This window comes from Schistocerca americana, chromosome 2, assembly GCF_021461395.2.
Source record: "Schistocerca americana isolate TAMUIC-IGC-003095 chromosome 2, iqSchAmer2.1, whole genome shotgun sequence".
Taxonomy (NCBI): domain Eukaryota; kingdom Metazoa; phylum Arthropoda; class Insecta; order Orthoptera; family Acrididae; genus Schistocerca; species Schistocerca americana.
Genome location: NC_060120.1, coordinates 923654623 through 923674036, shown reverse-complemented (window position 1 = coordinate 923674036; position 19414 = coordinate 923654623). Strand labels below are relative to the sequence as shown.

Sequence of the window (19414 nt, the reverse complement as noted above, 5' to 3'; positions counted from 1 at the left end):
ATTTGTGCCGGACCGATACTCGAACCCGGATTTCCCGCTTAACGCGAGCGGTCGCCTTACCATTTTGCTATCTGTGCACGACTCACGGCGAAACCAAAACTTCCAAATCTCGTCAACCATGCGTCTACGGCCTCTACTCGTACATCTATAATTTATACTTGTACTTGAAAGTCGCTTCCCAGTATCGGCAGCTAAATACGATATTGCAGTGCCTATGTTATTCTGATTAGGATGGAAAGTTCCTTTTGACATGCACATATCCACGATAGCGAAGAACTACAGATTTTTTTTTTTTTTTGCGTGATGCGTGACACGTTAGGAAACAACGTGACACACTTTCGTTATGCGATTCTGTTATCGTCTATGATGACCGTGCGACTGTAACTGACACCGGATAGCACTTTTTAATTACTGAAGCTAGGTTGTGCAGTATTTTTCCCATTCAGCAAATCTACGATAACGCGCTCGTTAGCTCTGAAGTTATCGTTTACTTCTGACGTCCAGGTAGACTACGGAATCTATAAAAAAGGAAAACTTTGTGTGGCCGTCGATCAACTTGCACCTAAGCTGTTACCCTGCACCCAGTCGAAGAAGCGAGCTTATGAGGTAAGGATACGTTTTATTTCTCCGTGGGCTGCTGCATCTATGGCTACCGCCGTCCCAGCAATAGGACGCAGTGTAATTCTCAGCCAATTTCTCCTGTATCACATGAACGACGCTCTTGTAAGACTGAATGAATACGTCTCAGATAAAACTTCTATTGTCCTTTCGGCTCATTATTGCAGATCCAGAACACTCTTATCGTGTTATTTTCATTGTAATTAGAGGGGGCTGAAAATCCGAACAGGGATTTTATATCACAAGTAGAATAAAATAATTTCAGCCACGGAATAATCTCTAACGCACGAGGGGTGTTCAATAAGTAACGCAACACTTCTTTCTGAAAGCACGATGGTTATATTCAGGACTCCCGTACATTATATTATTCCCCACACTTTTGGTTATAAAACTATTTTTCGACATAATTTCCGTTCAGAGCGGCGGCCTTACGTCACATGTATGCTCGCATGGTACCAATCCACTGGTCGACGTCGGAGCCAATGTCTTTCTGCATCACTAATCTCTGCATGTACTGCCTCCCGTGAGTGCATCCTTCAGTGGGCCAAACAGATTGAAATCAGAAGGAGCAAGATCCGGGCAGTAAAGCTGATAAGGGAAAACAGTTCAACGAAGTACCCTGAGCTCCTTTCCAGTGCGCAGACGGGTGTGAAGCCTTGCATTATCATGGAGAAGGAGAATTCCGATGTATTTTTGTGGAGACGAACACGCTGAAGTAGCTTCTTCGATTTCCTGAATGGATCACTCCTGTCAGTTGCTCCCAATTTTACCATCTTTACACCTTTATGCTTACTCTGGCCAGTCAGCCAGCAGCAATACGCAACTGTTTCGCTGCCTTGAGAGAGTCACAGTTATTCCTGCCAGTTGCTCCAAGAGTTTGCTGATGTGTTTCGCCTGGTGACGAGGCATTCGTTAACTTAAGAAAGTCATAGTTATTTCTGCCAGTTGCTCCCCCTTTTTGCCAACCTTCAGATTTGCATGCCTACTGTGGCCAGTCCGCCAGCAGCAAACCGCTACTGTTTGGCTGCCTTGAGAGAGTCACAGTTATTCCAGCCAGTTGTTCCTCGAGTTTGCTGATGTGTTTCGCCTGGTGACGAGGCACTTGCTACCTTAAGAGAGTCATAGTGACTCCTAACAGTTGCTCCCCGTTTTTGGCCACCTTCACATTTCGATGATTACTGCGGCCAGTCCGCCAGCAGCAAAACACAGCTATTTGGCTGCCTTGAGTCACAGTTATTCCAGCCAGTTGCTCCTAGAGTTTGCTGATGCGTTTCGCCTAGTGACGAGGCATTTGTTACCTTAAGAGAGTCATAGTGACTCCTGCCAGTTGCTCCCCCTTTTGGTCACCTTCACATTTCATGGCTTACTGTGGCCATTCCGCCAGGAGCATAACGCCACTATTTGGCTGCCTTGAGGGAGTCACCGTTATTCCCGATAGTTGCTCCTCGACTTTGCTGATGTGTTTCGCCTGGTGACGAGGCATTTGATACCTTAAGAGAGTCATAGTGACTCCTGCCAGTTGCTCCCCCTTTTTGGCCACCTTCACATTTCCAAGCTTACTGTGGCCAGTCAGCCAGCAGCAAAACGCAACTATTTGACTGCCTTGAGAGAGTAACAGTTATACCTGCCAGTTGCTCCTCGAGTTTGCTGATGTGTTTCGCCTGGTGACGATGCATTTGTTACATTAAGATAGTCATAGTGAATCCTGCCAGTAAATCTCCCTTTTTGGCCACCTTCACATTTCATGGCTACTGTGACCAATCTGCCAGCAGCAATACGCACTTATTGGCTGCCTTGAGACAGTCACTGTTATTCATGACAGTTGCTCCTCGAGTTTGCTGATGTGTTTCCCCTGGTGACGCGGCATTGGTTACCTTAAGAGAGTCATAGTGACACCTGCCAGTTGCTCCCCCTTTTTGACCACCTTCACATTTCCATGCTTACTGTGGCCAGTCCGCCAGCAGCAAAACGCTACCATTTGGCTGCCTTGAGAGAGTCACAGTTATTTCTGCCAGTTGCTCCTCGAGTTTGCTAGTGTGTTTCGCCTGGTGACGACGCATTTATTAACTTAAGAGAGTCATAGTGAATCCTGGAAGTTGATTTGCCTTTTTGGCCACATTCACATTTCATGGCTTACTGTGGCCAGTCCGCCAGCAGCAAAACGCTACTATTTGGATGCCTTGAGAGAGTCACGGTTATTCCTGCCAGTTGGCCCTCGAGTTTGCTGATGTGTTTCGCCTGGTGACATGGCATTTGTTACCTTAAGAGAGTCATAGTGATTCCGGCCAGTTGCTCCCCGTTTTTGGCCACCTTCACATTTCCATGCTTAATGTGGCCAGTCCGCCAGCAGCAAAACGCAAATATTTGGCTGCCTTGAGAGAGTCACAGTTATTCCCTCCAGTTGCTCCTCGAGTTTGCTGATGGGTTTCGCCTGGTGACGATGCATTTGTTCCTTAAGAGAGTCATAGTTACTTCTGCCAGTTGCTCGCCATTTTTGGCCACCTTCACATTTCATGGCATACTGTGGCCAGTCCGCCTTCAGCAAAACGTAACTATTTGGCTGCCTTGAGAGAGTCACAGTTATTGCTGCTAGTTGCTCCTCGAGTCAGCTGATGTGTTTCTCCTGCTGACGAGGCATTTGATACCTTAAGAGAGTCATAGTCACTCCTGCGAGTTGCTCCCCCTTTTTGGTCACCTTCACATTTCCATGCTTACTGCGGCGTGTCCGCCAGCAGCAAAACGGAACTAATTGGCTGCCGTGAGAGAATCACAGTTAATCTTGCCAGTTACTCGTAGAGATTACTGATGTGTTTCGCCTGGTGACGAGGCATTTCTTACCATAAGTGACTCATGCCTGTTGCTCCCCAACTTTGGCCACCTGCTCTTTTCATGGCTTACTGTGGCCATTCCGCCAGCAGCAAAACGCAATATTTGGCTGCCTTGAGAGAGTCACAGTTATTCCTGTCAGTTGCTACTCGAGTTTGCTGATGAGTTTCGCCTGGTGTCGAGGTATTTGTTACCTTAAGAAAGTCATAATTATTCCTGTCAGTTGCTCCCCTTTTTGGCTACCTTCACATTTCCATGCTTACTCTGGCCTGTCAGGCAGCAGCAAAACGCAACTAAATGGCTGCCTTAAGAAAGTCACAGTTATTACGGCCAGTTGCTCCTCGTGTTTGATGGTGTGTTTCGCCTGGTCACAAGGCATTTGTCACCTTAAGAGAGTCATACTGACTCCTGCTAGTTGCTACTCCCTTTTGGCCACTTTCACATTTCATAGGATACTGTTGCCAGTCTGCCAGCAGCAAAACGCATCAATTCGGCTGCTTTGAGAGAGTCACAGTTATTCCTGCCAGTTCCTCCTCGAGTTTGCTGATGTGTTTCGCCTGGTGACGAGGCATTTCTTACCTTAAGAGAGTCGTAGTGACTCATGCCAGTTGCTCCCCCTTTTTGGCCACCTTCACATTTCATGGCTTACTGTGGCCATTCCGAAAGCACCAAAACGCAACTATTTGGCTGCCTTGAGAGAGTCACAGTTATTTCCGCCAATTGCTTCTCTTGTTTGCCGATGTGTTTTGCCTGGTGAGAAGGCATTTGTTACCTTAAGAGAGTCGTAGTGACTCCTGCCAGTTGCTCCCCTTTTTGGCACCCTGCAGATTTTCATGCTTACTTTGGCCAGTCCTCCAGAAGCAATACGCAACTATTTGGCTGAATTGAGAGAGACAGTTACTCCTGCCAGTTGCTCCTCGAGTTTGCTGATGTGTTTCGCCTGGTGACGAAGCATTTGATACCTTACGAGACTTATAGTTACTCCTGCCAGTTGCTCTCCGTTTTTGGCCACCTTAACATTTTCATGCTTACTGTGGCTAGTCCGCCAGCAGCAATACGTGAGTATTTGTCCGCCTTGAGACTGTCACAGTTTTTCCTGCCAATTGGTCCTCGAGATTTCTGATGTGTTTCGCCTGGTTACGAGGCACTTGTTACCTTAATAGTGTCATAATGACTCCTGCCAGTTGCTCCCCATTTTTGGCCTCCTTCACATATCATGGCTTACTGTGGCCAGTCCGCCAGCAGCAAAACGCAACTATTTGGGTCCCTTGAGAGAGTCACAGTTATTCCCGCCAGTTGCTCCTCGAGTTTGCTAATAAGTTTCGCCTGGTGTCGAGCTATTTGTTACCTTCAGGAAGTCATAGTTATTCCTTTCAGTTCCTCCCATTTTTGGTTACCTTCACATTTTCATGCTTGCTGTGGCCAGTCCGCCAGCAGCAATACGCAACTATTTTGCTGCCTTGAGAGAGTCACAGTTTCTCCTGTCAGTTGCTCCTCGAGTTTGCTGCTGTGTTTCGCCTGGTGACAAAGCAATTGTTACCTTAAGAGAGTCATAGTGACTCCTGCCAGTTACTCCTCCTTTTTGGCAAACTTCAGATTTCATGGCTTACTGTGGAAAGTCCGGCAGCAGCAAAACGCAACTACACTCCTGGAAATGGAAAAAAGAACACATTGACACCGGTGTGTCAGACCCACCATACTTGCTCCGGACACTGCGAGAGGGCTGTATAAGCAATGATCACACGCACGGCACAGCGGACACACCTGGAACCGCGGTGTTGGCCGTGGAATGGCACCAGCTGCGCAGCATTTGTGCACCGCCGTCGTCAGTGTCAGCCAGTTTGCCGTTGCATACGGTGCTCCATCACAGTCTTTAACACTGGTAGCATGCCGCGACAGCGTGGACGTGAACCGTATGTGCAGTTGACGGACTTTGAGCGAGGGCGTATAGTGGGCATGCGGGAGGCCGGGTGGACGTACCGCCGAATTGCTCAACACGTGGGGTGCGAGGTCTCCACAGTACATCGATGTTGTCGCCAGTGGTCGGCGGAAGGTGCACGTGCCCGTCGACCTGGGACCGGACCGCAGCGACGCACGGATGCACGCCAAGACCGTAGGATCCTACGCAGTGCCGTAGGGGACCGCACCGCCACTTCCCAGAAAATTAGGGACACTGTTGCTCCTGGTGTATCGGCGAGGACCATTCGCAACCGTCTCCATGAAGCTGGGCTACGGTCCCGCACACCTTGAGGCCGTCTTCCGCTCACGCCCCAACATCGTGCAGCCCGCCTCCAGTGGTGTCGCGACAGGCGTGAATGGAGGGACGAATGGAGACGTGTCGTCTTCAGCGATGAGAATCGCTTCTGCCTTGGTGCCAATGATGGTCGAATGCGTGTTTGGCGCCGTGCAGGTGAGCGCCACAATCAGGACTGCATACGACCGAGGCACACAGGGCCAACACCCGGCATCATGGTGTGGGGAGCGATCTCCTACACTGGCCGTACACCACTGGTGATGGTCGAGGGGACACTGAATAGTGCACGGTACATCCAAACCGTCATCGAACCCATCGTTCTACCATTCCTAGACCGGCAAGGGAACTTGCTGTTCCAACTGGACAATGCACGTCCGCATGTATCCCGTGCCACCCAACGTGCTCTAGAAGGTGTAAGTCAACTACCCTGGCCAGCAAGATCTCCGGATCTGTCCGCCATTGAGCATGTTTGGGACTGGATGAAGCGTCGTCTCACGCGGTCTGCACGTCCAGCACGAACGCTGGTCCAACTGAGGCGCCAGGTGGAAATGGCATGGCAAGCCGTTCCACAGGACTACATCCAGCATCTCTACGATCGTCTCCATGGGAGAATAGCAGCCTGCATTGCTGCGAAAGATGGATATACACTGTACTAGTGCCGACATTGTGCATGCTCTGTTGCCTTTGTCTATGTGCCTGTGGTATTGTCAGTGTGATCATGTAATGTATCTGACCCCAGGAATGTGTCAATAAAGTTTCCCCTTCCTGGGACAATGAATTCACGGTGCTCTTATTTCAATTTCCAGGAGTGTATTTGGCTGCCTTGAGAGAGTCACAGTTATTCCTGCCAGTTTCTCCTCGAGTTTGCTGATGAGTTTCGTCTCGTGATGAGGCATTTGTTACCTAAAGAGAGTCATAGTTACTCCTGCCAGTTGCTCCCCCTTTTTCGCCACCTTCACATTTCAAGGCTTACTGTGGCCAGTCCGCCAGCAGCAAAAAGCAACAATTTGGCTGCCTTGAGAGAGTCAAAGTTATACCTGTCAGTTGCTCCTCGAGTTTGCTGAGGAGTTTCGACTGGTGTCGAGGTACTTGTTACCATAAGAAAGTCATAGTTATTCCTGTCAGTTTCTCCCGTTTTTGGATACCTTCATATTTTCTTGCATACTGTGGCCTGTCCGCCAGCAGCAAAACGCTACTAATTGGCCGCCTTTAGAGGGTCACAGTTATTCCTGCCAGTTGCACCTCGAGTTTGCTGGTGTGTTTTCCCTGTAGACGAGACTTTTGTTGTCTTAAGAGAGCATAGTGACTCCTACCAGTTGCTCCCTTTATTTAGCTACCTTCACATTTTCATGCTTGCTGAGGTCAGTCCGCCAGCAGCAATATGCAACTATTTGGCTGCCTTCAGACTATCACAGTTTTTCCTGCCAGTTGGTCCTCGAGATTGCTGATGTGTTTCGCTTGGTTACGAGGCATTTGTTATCTCAAGAGAGTTATAGTTATTCCTGCCAGTTGCTCCCCATTTTTGGCCACCTTCACGTTTTCATGCTTATTGTGGCCAGACCGCCAACAGCAATACGCAACTATTTGGCTGCCTTGGGGGAGCCACAGTTAATTCTGCCATTTCCGCATCGAGTGTGCTTATGTGTTTCGCCTGGTGAGGAGGCATTTGTTACCTTAAGAGACTAATAGTGGCTCTGCCAGTTCCTTCGCGTTTTTGGCCACCTTCACATATCCATGCTTGCTGTTGACATTGCGCCAGCAGCAATACGTAACTATTTGGCTGCCTTGAGAGAGTCACAGTTTTTCCTGCCAGGTCCTCTTGTTTTCCGGTGTGTTTTGCCTGGTGACGTGGTATTTGTTACCTTAATAGAGTCGTAGTGACTCCTGCCGGCTGCTCCCCATTTTTGGCCTCCTTCACATTTCATGGCTTACTGTGGCCAGTCCGCCAAAAGCAAAACGCAACTATTTGGCTGCCTTGAGAGAGTCACAGTTATTCCTGCCTGTTGATCCTCGAGCTTGCTGATGAGTTTCGCCTGATGTCGAGCTAGTTGTTACCCTAATTAAGTTATAGTTATTCCTGTCAGTAGCTCCCCATTTTGGCTACCTTCACATTTTCATGCTTACTGTGGCCAGTCCGCCAGGAGCAATACGCAACGATTTGGCTGCCTTGAGAGAGTTACAGTTTTTGCTGATGTGTTTCGCCTGGTGACGAGGTATCTCTTTCCGTAAGAAAGTCATAGTTATTCCTGTCAGTTGCTCCCCTTTCTGTGCACCTGCACATATTCATGCTTACTGTGGCCAGTCCGCCAGCAGGAATACGCAGCTATTTTGCTGCCTTGAGAGGGTCACAGTTATTCCTGCCAGTTGCTCCTCGAGTTTGTTGGTGTGTTTTGCTTGGTGACGAGGCATTTGTTGCCTTAAGAGAGCATAGTTACTCCTACCAGTTGCTCCCCCTTAATAGCTGCCTTCACATTTCCATGCTTACTGTGGCCAGTCAGGCCATTAGCAATACGCATCTATTTGGCTCCCTTGAGAGGGTCACAGTTATTCCTGCCAGTTGCTCCTCGAGTTTCTGATGTCTTACGCCTGGTGACGAGGCATTTATTACCTTAAGAGACTTATAGTTACTCCTGCCAGTTGCTTACCGTTTTTGGCCACCTTCACATTTTCATGCTTACTGTGGCCAGTCCGCCAACACCAATACGCAACTATTTGGCTGCCTTGAGGGAGCCACAGTTATTCCTGCCTTTTCCGCATCGAGTCTGCTTATGTGTTTCGCGTGGTGACGAGGCATTTGCTACCTTAAGAGACTAATAGTGGCTCATGCCGGTTGCTCCCCGTTTTCGGCCACCTTCACATTTCCATGCTTACTGTTGCCAGTCCGCCAGCAGCAATACGAAACAGTTTGGCTGCTTTGAGAGAGTCACAGTTTTTCCTGCCAGTTGCTCTTCTTGTTTTCCGACGTGTTTTGCCTGGTGACACGGCATTTTTTACCTTAATAGAATCGTAGTGACTCCTGCCGGCTGCTCCCTATTTTTGGCTCCCTGCGCATTTCATGGCTTACTGTGGCCAGTCCGCCAGAAGCTAAACGCAACTATTTGGCTGCCTTGAGATAGTCACAGTTACTCCTGCCAGTTGCTCCTCGAGTTTGCTGATAAGTTTCGCCTGGAGTCGAGGTATTTGTTACCTTCCGAGTCATAGTTACTCCTGCCAGTTGCTCCCCTTTTTGTCTACCTTCACAATTTCATGCTTACTGTGGCCAGTCCGCCAACAGCAATACGCAACTATTTGGCTTCCTTGAGAGAGTCACAGCTTTTATTGTCAGTTGCTCCCCGAGTTTGCTGCTGTGTTTTGCCTGGTGACGAGGAATTTGCTATCTTAAGAGAGTCATAGTGACTCTGGCCAGTTACTCCCCCTTTTTGGCAACATTCAGATTTCATGGCTTACTGTGTAAAGTCCGCCAGCAGGAAAACGCAACTATTTGGCTGCCTTCAGAGAGGCACAGTTATTCCTGCCTGTTGCTCCTCGAGTTTGCTGATGTGTTTCGCCTGTTGACGAGGTATCTGTTCCCTATTAAAATCATAGTTCTTCCTGTCAGTTGCTTCGCTTTTTTCCAACTTGACATTTCCATGCTTACTGTGGCCAGTCCGCCAGCAGCAATTCGCAACTATTTGGCTGCTTTGAGAGAGTCACAGTTATTCCTGCCAGTTGCTTCTCGAGTTTGCTGTTGTGTTTCGCCTGGTTACGAGGCATTTGTTACCTTAAGAGTGTCATAGTGACTCCTGCTAGTTGCTCCCCATTTTTGGCCTCCTTCAAATATCATGGCTTACTGTGGCCAGTCCGCCAGCAGCAAAACGCAACAATTTGGATGCCTTGAGTGAGTCACAGTTATTCATGCCAGTTGCTCCTCGAGTTTGCTGATGAGTTTCGCCTCGTGAAGAGGCATTTGATACGTAAAGAGAGTCATAGTTACTCCTGCCAGTTGCTCCCCCTTTTTGGCAACCTTCACGTTTCATGGCTTCCTATGGCCAGTCCGCGAGCAGCAAAACGCAACCATTTGGCTGCCTTGAGAGAGTCACATTTATACCTGTCAGTTTCTCCTCCAGTTTGCTGATGAGTTTCGACTGGTGTCGAGGTATTTGTTTCCATAAAAAAGTCATAGTTATTCCTGTCAGTTGCTCCCGTTTTTGGCTACCTTCATATTTTCATGCTTACTGTGGCCAGTCCGCCAGCAGCAATACGCAACTATTTGGCTGCCTTGAGAGAGTCAGAGTTTTTCCTGTCAGTTGCTCCCCGAGTATGCTGCTGTGTTTCGCCTGGTGACGAGGCATTTGTTACCTTACGAGAGTCATAGTGACTCCATCCAGTTACTCCCCCTTTTGGCAACCTTCAGATTTCATGGCTTACTGTGGAAAGTCCGCTAGCAGCAAAACGCAACTATTTGGCTGACTTGAGAGAGGCATAGTTATTCCTGCCAGTTGCTCCTCGAGTTTGCTGATGTGTTTCGCCTGGTGACGAGGTATCTGTTTCCTTAAGAAAGTCATAGTTATTCCTGTCAGTTGTTCCCCTTTTTGTCCACCTGCACATATTCATGCTTACTGTGGCCAGTTCGCCAGCAGCAATACGCAGCTATTTGGCTGCCTTGAGAGAGTCACAGTTATTCCTGCCAGTAGCTTCTCGAGTTTGCTGATGAGTTTCGCCTGGTGACGAGGTAGATGTTACTTTAAGAGAGTCATAGTTACTCCTGCCAGTTGCTCCCGTTTTTTCCCCTCCTTCACATTTCATGGCTTACTGTGGCCAGTCCCTCAGCAGCAATACGCAACTATTTGGCTGCCTTGAGGGAGTCACAGTTATTCCTGCCATTTCCGCATTGAGTCTGCTGTTGTGTTTCGCCTGGTGACGAGGCATTTGCTACCTTAAGAGACTAATAGTGGCTCCTGCCGGCTGCTCCCCATTTTTGGCCTCCTTCACATTTCATGGTTTACTGTGGCCAGTCCGCCAGCAGCAAAACGCAACTATTTGGCTGCCTTGAGAGAGTCACAGTTATTCCTGCTAGTTACTTCTACCTATGTCGATGCGACGACTACCCGAACGACAGACAGTCATCGGACCCATCGCCATGCTATCCTCCACTTCACCCGTTCAATGCAAGAACGTAAACACATCAATGATAGTAACCTCTTCAGAATCGCAGAAGACCGTCGCCAACGTAAAGACATCAAGCAGAGTAACCTCTTCAGGATCCCAGATGACCGTCGCCATGAATTTACCTGAAGAGAGTTCGGGATTTAACGTTTTCGTCGGATGGGACGTGGTATGGCGCCACTTCATGAAATGCCGTTTTGTTTCCGGTTCGAAGTGATGAACCCATATCTCTTCGCTTGTGAGGAAGTTCCACAAAAAATTGTAACTAACAGTTCGTAACGAGAAAGAAATTCCACGTTGATGGTCCTTCGTTGCTTTTTATGGTCTTCTGCTAGACGGCAGAAAGCCAGGGGCTCACACGTTTGAGTTCCCTAATTGGTGGACGATTGTGTCAGTTCTGCGAACAGAGACGTCCAGTTGAGCGGCAAGGAGTTTGACTGTGATCCTTCGATCACGTCGAATGAGAGTGTCCGCACGTTTCGACACTGTAGGAATCACCGCTCTATGCGGCCGGCCAGCGCGCGATACTCGCCCAACGACTCACGGTACTTTTGCCCAGTGACAAGGACCCATAGCAATTCAGCAAGAGCCTGTGAATATATGCAATGCTCCGATTTTCCGCCAAAATATACTCGATGACAGCTCTCAACACGCCTCTGTTACAGATGCCATTTTGAAGGGTATGTGTAGTGTCACCAGCCATGGGAACTTGATGAAACTATAGGAGCTGAAATGGGAACATTACACAATGTCCCGCAACAAATACCTCTTTTTTTCAACCGAAATTGGCCGAAAAAGTATGTATTGCATTACTTATCGAAAGGCCCTTGTATTTATGCATACTGATCTCAATGTTCTGCACCTTGTTCACAAAACTTATTTGTATGAGTGATTAAGAAATAATATCGTTTTCTGTTTACCCTGGTGGAATTCGAAAGTATTAATCCATGGAGCAGTACGCCGATATTTATAAAACTTTGTGGAGATTTTCAGCTAGCAACAGGTGCCATTCAGGACTGACGTCCGTCAAACTGGTTCAAATGGCTCTGAGCACTATGGGACTTAACTTCTGAGGTCATCAGTCCCCTAGAACTTAGAACTACTTAAACCTAACTAACCTAAGGACACCGCACACATCCATGCGCAACGCGGTTCCGGACTGAAGCGCCTAGAACCGCTCAGCCACAACGGCCGGTAACGTCCGTCATCAACATCAGTGTGTGATGTGACTCATACGGGCACTTTAAAGTTCTTGTATTCGTTGTTGTTAGTCCATTGTCGGTTACACAAGTGGGCGGGACTCGCTCAGAAAGGAGAGCGAGTACTCGAGTTCGCGGGTATAACCGCGGACTCGCGGCATTACCGCTATAGGCACAAACTTTTTGAACGAAATTTCCGCCATTACACTGTAAATTATTTTTCATTTATTTCACTCAACCATGGCTTCAGATTTATAGACATACTGAAGTGCTAGCTGCTATGTCACAAAACGTCTGACGTGCCTAAATGACATAAGCAACCATTGGGCATGACAATTGTTGTAATCCAGTATAATGACTGAACGGTTAGCAATGAATATTGCTCTATTTACATATTTACAGACGCGTGCGCACACACATACACACACACACACACACACAAACACACACACACACACACATATATATATATATATATATATATATATATATATATATATATATATATATATATATATATACTCCTGGAAATGGAAAAAAGAACACATTGACACCGGTGTGTCAGACCCACCATACTTGCTCCGGACACTGCGAGAGGGCTGTACAAGCAATGATCACACGCACGGCACAACGCACGGCACAGCGGACACATCAGGAACCGCGGTGTTGGCCGTCGAATGGCGCTAGCTGCGCAGCATTTGTGCACCGCCGCCGTCAGTGTCAGCCAGTTTGCCGTGGCATACGGCGCTCCATCGCAGTCTTTAACACTGGTAGCATGCCGCGACAGCGTGGACGTGAACCGTATGTGCAGTTGACGGACTTTGAGCGAGGGCGTATAGTGGGCATGCAGGAGGCCGGGTGGACGTACCGCCGAATTGCTCAACACGTGGGGCGTGAGGTCTCCACAGTACATCGATGTTGTCGCCAGTGGTCGGCGGAAGGTGCACGTGCCCGTCGACCTGGGACCGGACCGCAGCGACGCACGGATGCACGCCAAGACCGTAGGATCCTACGCAGTGCCGTAGGGGACCGCACCGCCACTTCCCATCAAATTAGGGACACTGTTGCTCCTGGGGTATCGGCGAGGACCATTCGCAACCGTCTCCATGAAGCTGGGCTACGGTCCCGCACACCGTGAGGCCATCTTCCGCTCACGCCCCAACATCGTGCAGCCCGCCTCCAGTGGTGTCGCGACAGGCGTGAATGGAGGGACGAATGGAGACGTGTCGTCTTCAGCGATGAGAGTCGCTTCTGCCTTGGTGCCAATGATGGTCGTATGCGTGTTTGGCGCCGTGCAGGTGAGCGCCACAATCAGGACTGCATACGACCGAGGCACACAGGGCCAACACCCGGCATCGTGGTGTGGGGAGCGATCTCCTACACTGGCTGTACACCACTGGTGATCGTCGAGGGGACACTGAATAGTGCACGGTACATCCAAACTGTCATCGAACCCATCGTTCTACCATTCCTAGACCGGCAAGGGAACTTGCTGTTCCAACAGGACAATGCACGTCCGCATGTATCCCGTGCCACCCAACGTGCTCTAGAAGGTGTAAGTCAACTACCCTGGCCAGCAAGATCTCCGGATCTGTCCGCCATTGAGCATGTTTGGGACTCGATGAAGCGTCGTCTCACGCGGTCTGCACGTCCAGCACGAACGCTGGTCCAACTGAGGCGCCAGGTGGAAATGGCACGGCAAGCCGTTCCACAGGACTACATCCAGCATCTCTACGATCGTCTCCATGGGAGAATAGCAGCCTGCATTGCTGCGAAAGGTGGATATACACTGTACTAGTGCCGACATTGTGCATGCTCTGTTGTCTTTGTCTATGTGCCTGTGGTTCTGTCAGTGTGATCATGTGATGTATCTGACCCCAGGAATGTGTCAATAAAGTTTCCCCTTCCTGGGACAATGAATTCACGGTGTTCTTATTTCAATTTCCAGGAGTGTATATGGGTTGGCAATAGTGACAACTATTTATTTACAGTTCGTACAAAATAGATAAGTGTTTCAAAATTTTACTGACCTTCAAAGTAGTCACCAGCATTGTATATAACCCGTTGCCCTCGATCTGGAAGTCGTAGGACAGTCTTAGCCGTGCCACTTGTGTTAACAGTTCGAGAGGCGCGGTCTATTGCCCGACGAATTTGTAGCAGTTGTGAAGCGAATGCCGTGAAGTGTTTCCTTCAGTTTAGAAATCTAGTTGAAGTCACGAGGGCTTAAGTCAGGGGAGTGCAGTCGGTGGTATAGCACTCAGCAGCCCCCTCAGTCAAACAAATCAGTAACAGGTTGCACTGTACGTGCTTGAGCATTGTCCTGCGAAATGATGGTCAGGTCCTGGAGAAAGTGTCATCACTTCTGTCTCTAAGCTGGTCGTAGGTTGTGCTCCAAAAATGAACAGCATAGAGACGGAAGTGATGACACCTTCTGCAAGATCTGACCATCATTTCGCAGGACAATGCTCAAGCATGTACAGTGCAAGCTGTTAGTCATTTGTTTGACTGACGGGGCTGCTGAGTGCTATACCACCTACTGCACTCCCATGACTTAAGCCCTCGTGACTTCAACTCGATTTCTAAACTGAAGGAAACACTTCACGGCATTCGCTTCACAACTGCTACAAATTCGTCGGGCAACAGACAGCACCTCTCGAACTGTTAACACAACTGGCACTGTTAAGAGTATCCTACGACTTCCACATCGCTGGCAACGGGTTATACACAACGTTGGTGACTACTTTGAAGGTCAGTAAAACTTTGAAACACGTATCTATTTTGTACGACCTGTAAGTAAATAGGTGCCACTATTGAAGTTCCTTACCTCGTATATATATGTATAACTTTTTTGATGGATGCTGTAAATTTATTTTAACCTATATCATATATTCAGAGAACTTCTACGTATTAATATGACACATACACACTTCCGGGGTGTTGCCGCGTCTGTAATGGCAGTGCCAGAGAAGAAGACATTAGAATGAAATGCAGTCTGTAATTAGTGATTAATTAGTAAAATAAATTTAAACAATTTTCGCAACAGTTACAGAGGCGAATGATAAGCTACAAAACTAGCTGTCAGCCCATAAATAGAAGTTGTCATGTTGAAAAGAATAGACAAAAAGCGCGCTTTTTGTTCGCGGGAATATAATAGTGACGTTATTCCGTGCCCATTTTCGTCCGAAGCAGCACGTGTTTTCTCATGGTGGAGATGGAACAAAATGTAATACAACTATTTTTCTTGCAATAAATGGTTGCAGCTTTGTCATAAACTACATTGAAAAGTATCTATTTTATTTCGTAAAGGTGACTAGCTTCGGACACCTGTGACCATTTTCAAACCATCCCTGCAGTAAGTGTGGCAAATAGAGGGGATAGCCCACGTGCACAAACTGTCCCTGCAGTGATCAAAGCAATATACATACGATTTAACAACGACTGTTGTTAAGTTTGGTAGTTTAACGTTAAAATGTTCATGGCGTAGCACTTTTCGTGTTCGTTAGTGTATGTGGTTCTCTGACTTACAATGATGAATGATACACGAAATAAAAAGTAGCGTATTTTTGCTACAAGCGTCCAATGTTAGCAGTATTTCACGTGTGGCACACGTTCTGTTGATGAGGGAACCCTACCCAAATCATCATCGCAGTATCTCGAGTTAGAAACGTCACACATTCTGCAATTATGTTGGTCACCTGTTAGTGAAGGCTTGTACAGACAATCTTTCACTAGCCCCAAATAGAAGAAACTGCACGGTGTTTCATTGAGTTAACATGGAGGATATGTTAGACAAATTCGTGGTCTCATCACCTGCGAATTATTCGGCACTGTTAATAACCCTATGTAAGCAGTATAAAAAACTTTTGCCAATGAGAACAATTTCATTGGCAAATGAAGTTGTCTGGTTCATTTCGTAGTTGCGTGCGAGTTACTTTTGCAAAGCGTAGGGTAACACGGTGGCTATTCGTGGTCTGGCCAGCCAATTACAGACTAGCATTTGAACTAAAAATGCCAATCATACACAGTACTGATCGACAGTCATTATGGAAAAGAGAACACAGAAATAATAATCCTAATACTAATGAATTCATTTTTCCATTTATTTAAGGCTTTGTAATTATTAGCTGGTTCTTTTCCTTTCACGGTAGAGATCTGGTTTTTATTTTAAGTACTTTTGTTCCCAGGCCAGACGCTGATGTTTTAAATTCTTGCCTCTGCTTCAGGCCAGAGCATCTTATAAAACATAGTAGAGCACTATAACGTACGTCTGTATACATCTTCGTTCTTATTGTATCTCGTGTGCGGCTTCGGCCAGCTGTACTAAAAAAGAGGGCTTATTTCTTCCTTCTTTGTCAGTAAAGCAATTTACTGCTTTTAAATCAATCCTTTAGCATTAATGTGCAATGCGAAAAGATGATTAATCAATTTTCCTGTTGTTTATTTGCTGGTAAAGTTGAAAATGTCACCTCCAAACAAAATAAAACAGTATATCTAGGCTCTGCACTGCCACAACGATAATATTTAATCCATCTAACTATATTGTCCTGTCGGGTACTAATGGATATTTTTATGAAATCTGGAAATGATACCTCCGAGGGAATAAAAAGGAACCGCGATAGCATTTACTCCACAGCTTCCCACTCTATAAACTGCAACACTAAAAAACTCTATAAAAATGGTTTTTAGGCCTTCAAAACCACAATTCAGTGCACTAATACTCAGCTGTATCTGTGACGCACAAATGCAGTATTTATGTCGCACATATATACTATTCGCCATTAAAATTGCTACACCACTAAGATGACGTGCTACAGACGCGAAATTTAACCGACAGGAAGAAGATGCTGTATATGCAAATGATTAGCTTTTCAGAGCATTCACACAAGGTTGGTACCCGTGGCGACACCTACAACGTGCTCACTTGAGGAAAGTTTCCAACCGATTTCTAATACACAAACAGCAGTTGACCGGCGTTGCCTGGTGAAACGTTGTTGTGATGCATCGTGTAATGAGGAGAAGTGCGTATCATCTCGTTTCCGACTTTGATAAAGGTCGGATTGTAGCCTATCGCGATTCCGGTTTATCATATCGCGACATTGCTGCTCGCGTTGGTCCAGATGCAATGACTGTTAGCAGAATATGGAATCGGTGGGTTCAGGAGGGTAATACGGAACACCGTGCTGGATCCTAACGGCCTCGTATCACTAGCAGTCGAGACGACAGGCATCTTACCCGCATGGCTGTAACGGATCGTGCAGCCACGTCTCGATACCTGAGTCAACATATGGGGACGTTTGCAAGACAACAACCATCTGTACGAACAGTTCGACGACGTTTGCAGCAGCATGGACTATCAGCTCCGAGACCATGGCTGCGGTTACTCTTGACGCTGCATCACAGACAGGAGCGCCTGCGATGGTGTACTCAACGACGAACCTGGAACACGAATGGCAAAACGTAATTTTTCGGATGAATCCAGGTTCTGTTTACAGCATCATGAAGGTCATATCCGTGTTTGGCGACATCGCGGTGAACGCACATTGGAAGCGCGTATTCGTCATCGCCATATAGGCGTATCACCCGGCCATCCAACCACCCCCAAAACCAGAAATTTGCAGCACTAAGACACATGTTACATAGATTAAACAGAATCCCACTCAGCAAGAGAAACTATGAACAAGAAATGAACACGATCATACAAATAACTAGGAACAACGGGTATAACACGTATGTGGTACACAGGCTCAATCAAAAAATAAAAACACAAATAAAAAACAAACACAACATTTCCACAATACAAAAGAACTCACAAGCTGAAAACTTACAAACACACTCAACAAACACACACAATGACAACACCACACAGAAAAGAACCAGATGGTACACCATGACCTACACACATAAACTAACACACAGAGTTGCAAACATCCTAAAGAGACAGGGCTTCAAAATAGCATGTAAGCCTGGGCAAACCCTTCAATCACACCTAAGCCATCCAGCTACCAAGAGGGACAATTTCCAACAATCAGGAATGTATAAACTTGAATGTCAAAGTTGTGATGCAGTATACATAGGCATGACATGCAGGAATTTTGAAACAAGATACAAAGAACATATCAGATGTTGGAAGTATGAAACAAACCATTCCACATTTGCAGAGCATTTAAAACACTACAACCATCATCCTACAAACATGGAAGAAGAAATGAAAATAATGAGAATAAGCAACCATGACAAACATCTTATACAAATGCAAGAAAACTTCCACATCCAGAAAGCCATAGCAGAAAACAAACATGTGATAAATGAACAAACACACATCAGCACAGGCTCCCTACTACACTTAATAAAGGAAATAATAACATGAAAAAAGTATATAACACCAAATACACACACACACACACACACATACACAGCCCCCCTCCAAAAAAAAAAAAAAAAAAAAATACATAACACCAAAATACAGACAGACACACACACACACACACAGCACAAAAAAAAGATATATCACACCAAAACACACACACACACACACATACACAGGACATAAACAAAAATAAATAATTAAATACAATAAAATTAAATTAATACAACACCAAAAAACACTCACTCACACACACACACACACACACACACACACACACACACACAAGCGCACACACAAATGCATACACGAACAGACCACAGATACTTCGATAGTTACACTCATAAGTTTGGCAGTAATATTCGATCTTTGGCAAAAACATTTGACAGTCGGCAACAGAAACCAAAACATTGCATTAAAACAAGCGTTCAGTGCATAGTGCTGTGGAATGCGGAAAAAACAGCAAAGTGGCGCTCATAGGAAGAAGAACAAGACCAAAAATGCAACAGGAGCGTAATGTGTAAGAAACTGTCTACGCAACCTGTAAGTACAGTTCAAAACATTACTACTTAATAGGAAATACCAACCACCAGAACTGTTTATAACCTATAGGCACAGTGACAAAAATGTAAATAAAATAGCTAACATATGTACATATTACAGGCCACTGATGATGCCTTGCAGAAAATAAAGGCGAATCGCGTATGGCACTAAAATTGTGTTTTATTCAGTTGCTGTCAGACGGTCCATAATTGAAAATCATCAACATACCGTAGACGTTACATTTCATTTGTGTTACGACCCGTGGCTCTACCATTCATTCGATCCCTGCGAAACCCTACATTTCAGCAGGATAATGCACGACCGCATGTTGCAGATCCTGTACGGGCCTTTCTGGATACAGAAAATGTTCGACTGCTGCCCTGGCCAGCACATTCTCCAGATCTCTCACCAAGTGAAAACATCTGGTCAATGGTGGCCGAGAAACTGGCTCGTCGCAATACGCTA

At 46.6% G+C, this 19414-nt stretch overlaps 1 long non-coding RNA gene across 1 annotated transcript in view; it reads left to right on the top strand.

Moving 5' to 3' along the window:
- Positions 1–573: 573 nt before the first annotated feature.
- The window catches only part of LOC124596512, a 58456-nt gene continuing 39615 nt past the window's right edge, over positions 574–19414 (top strand). Inside the window, exon 1 of the long non-coding RNA XR_006978315.1 lies at positions 574–606. This is a non-coding gene — a long non-coding RNA (uncharacterized LOC124596512). The remainder of the gene's footprint in view (positions 607–19414) is intronic.